The sequence below is a fragment of the Schistocerca gregaria genome, chromosome 2 (assembly GCF_023897955.1).
Source record: "Schistocerca gregaria isolate iqSchGreg1 chromosome 2, iqSchGreg1.2, whole genome shotgun sequence".
Taxonomy (NCBI): domain Eukaryota; kingdom Metazoa; phylum Arthropoda; class Insecta; order Orthoptera; family Acrididae; genus Schistocerca; species Schistocerca gregaria.
The window spans coordinates 180,575,871-180,579,242 of NC_064921.1; the positions used below are offsets into that span (position 1 = coordinate 180,575,871).

The 3,372-nt window shown below is 43.6% G+C and overlaps 1 non-coding gene across 1 annotated transcript; it reads left to right on the forward strand.

The window, feature by feature from the left end:
* The first annotated feature begins 1,714 nt into the window (after positions 1-1,714).
* Trnas-cga (transfer RNA serine (anticodon CGA)) lies at positions 1,715-1,789 on the forward strand. The gene has a single exon. It is a non-coding gene; the product is annotated as a tRNA-Ser (tRNA).
* The last annotated feature ends 1,583 nt before the right edge of the window (positions 1,790-3,372 follow it).

Here is a 3,372-nt window from a genome sequence, read left to right on the forward strand (position 1 = left end):
GAACTACTTAAACCTAAGTAACCTAAGGACATCACACAACACCCAGCCATCACGAGACAGAGAAAATCCCTGACCCCGCCGGGAATCGCACCCGGGACCCCGGGCGTGGGAAGCGAGAACGCTACCACACGACCACGAGATGCGGGCAGACAGATTTATGAGTTATTATGAACAATAGATGCAAAGATCATCTTTGCAAAAGCTTCACAGTTGTTGTCAGTGTTCCAATGTAGCAAAGAAACTGAGAGGAAATATAATAAATGCGAGTAGGATTCGCTCTGAGGGTTCCATAAAATCTTATGTGTAGATAGCGCGTAATGAGTGAGTTTACGTGTATTATAGTAAGTGCCTTAAACGACAGTATCTTTTGACTGTATTGAGTTAGAAGCTTAAATTTGTTAAACCGTGAAGGGACCATAGCCCTTAGTATTTGGCATAAGTTTCAACTTGATCTTGATAACTCTACCTTTTTCTGTAAACATGGGGGGGGGGAGGGGGGGGGAGGGGGGGATCAATAGACGGAAAACAGAGGAACAAAATAATGGCAAAAAAAAATTTTCATTTTGATGTAACTACTAAACATCAAATTTCTGATTTTTTCCTTTACTTGCTTTTCGTCATGTTTCGTGATTCTAAGCCAATGGCAAGTACCCTTTAGGTTTTGAGGACTGAGTTCAAAAATGGTTAAAATGGCTCTGAGCACTATGAGGTCATCAGTCCCCTAGAACTTAGAACTACTTAAACCTAACTAACCTAAGGACATCACACACATCCATGCCCGAGGAAGGATCGAACCTGCGACCGTAGCGGTCGCGAGGTTCCAGACTGAAGCGCCTAGAACCGCTCGGTCACCAGCGGCCGGTGAGGACTGAGTTCACGGGTAATAAAATATGTGAAATATATTGGAGTTTCTTTTGATAGGATTGACTTAGAAGCTTACGTTTTCACACCATCAAGCCTTAGTATTTGATGTAACTTTCAGTCTTGCAAAGAATAAGATCAGTAGTCGTAATACGTCAAACATCTCACTCACTAACGTGAAAAACTAACCGCCTGTGCCTTCTCTGTCAATAAATTAACGTCGTGTGCCATCCAATCTGGTGATGCCCCTCTAACGTAGCGCTACTTCAGCGATTTGTGCGTCAGCTTTTATATTCGAGTAACTTTTCATTTAGTCTCGCAACGCCCGCTTGACCTCCTTCCAGACCTTTCCACCAGAGAAAAATGTGAGGCAGTCATCGGGAATCATACATGGGACCGGGATGGTACAAGCCAAAAAGGCTAACCATCATGCCACGTGGTCTATTTATGCTGCTTTCACATTAGCTGTTACTAGCGTGAAATTAAAAGACTAGAAAGGCTGTGCATCACACCAATAAATATGTGATGACTATAAGATGACAGATAGTTTGACAGCCGAGGAAACTGAAAATACACAGAAATCAGCCAGCTTAGATTTGGGTCAAACAGTCGGCGTTATCATCCCATACTAAAACAGGCAACGTTGAATCAGCAGACACAGGTGCTGAAAATAGCGCAATCACTTGGGAAAGTACAGTATAGTTATAGCTAAACTGATGCTGCAATACGGGCTGAATACATCACAGGACGGTGAAGTACCGTAGATAGTTCACGAAGGAGCTTCTATGAAGTTTGGAAGATATGAGACGAGATACTGGCAGAACTCAAGCTGTGGGGACGGGTCGTGAGTCGTGGTTGGGTAGCTCAGTTGGTAGAGCACTTGCCCGCGAAAGGCAAAGGTCCCGAGTTCGAGTCTCGGTCCGACACACAGTTTTAATCTGTCAGCAAGTTTCGTATCGTAGATGTGTTCATTAACCGGCCTGGTCAGGGGGAATGCTGAAAAGGTTAATAGTTACAGATTGTGCCACCAGATGAAAATATGACACTGTAACCAGTCTGAGTGTGGCGTGGGTGAAGGAAAAGGATAGGAACAATCAGACCCTTGATAACGGTGGTTCTGGAATGTTTGTCACGATATGGTCATAAATTAGATGTTTTTAATATGGCCCCTCGGTTCAGCAACATGCTGCATCCATAACGAAGCTTGGTCGACAGTTATTCGCAAATATCTGGTCTAATGAGAGTAATAGGTCGTCGTATTCTATCCTCATCTGTCTAACGAATTTTCCCCCGCCATATGTTATCCGTTTCTAAGTGTACCAAAAAACGAACACCTAAGTTCGCCTATCTTGACGGCTTCATTTGGTGCACATTGTGAATCTTGCGCAAAATCTTTTGAACTCTTGACCACGGTGAGACAATTCCTATGACACACTTCAAGCACTGGCTGCAGCATTTGAGGCTTGTGCTGCACGGTCAGCAACAGCGACAGCAGCTTCATCAACAACTGCCATGGGGAATCTAACATGGGACCGAGACCGTACTAGCCAAAAATGCTAACCATCATGTCACGTGACCTGAGTATGCTGCTGTGACATTAGCTGTTACTAGTGTGACATTAAAAGACTAGAAAGGCTGTGCATCTCACCAATAAATATGTGATATGTGATGGTCTGCCTCCCTCTCCCTGCTATACGACCTAGGTCACTTGTTTCTTGCAATTTTTTGATCACACCGTTTAGCCCATTTATTAACATGGGGCCTCTGCGCAGCTGTTTCTGTCTGCGATATTTCCGCAATGCAGCGCTGTTATTGCTCCCGCTCTCATAAAACAACTTTAACAGCAGAACGTGGAAAACTTAAGCCTTCCTAACCACTTACACCAACAGTCACTTCCCAAAAGAAACCAAAACACGTTGCCAAGGGATAAACTGCGTACTGACGTCAAAACAGGCAACATTTCACTCTCTCACTATTCACAGCTTCATATATTCACATTGTTAATGTTTACTTCATTCTCTGTAAGCATCAAAGGAACATCACCTCCACATTATCCTCCATGAGATCCCCTTTCCACATTCTGGTAGACTTTGATGGAAACTGAAGCCATCTTCAGCCCAAAATGCAACCATGATTTTTTCCTTGGACATCTCCTTTCCAGGATGTCAAGCTTTGCCAGCTCTAGTTTACATTGCATTCACTAGTGTACGTTGTTTTGATGACAGTATTCTAGTGCAATCTCACAGATGCACTTCTTATTACAGATATTGTCTTTTTTTTTCAGAATACTCCGTGAGCTCTCGGATTAATGCACAAGTCTGCGGTGTTTCAGTGACCTGTGATGTATACGTCCCGCACTGCTGCACTCAGTAGTTTCACAGGTACTGCCATCAAAGTGTCCTGAGCAGGCAAGGTGCTTGTATTGTACATCTTGTTTCTGTTAAATGTTCACATACAGACATGTCACTTGTATCAACGCTCGAGTGGTAAGAATACAGGCGTGTACACTGT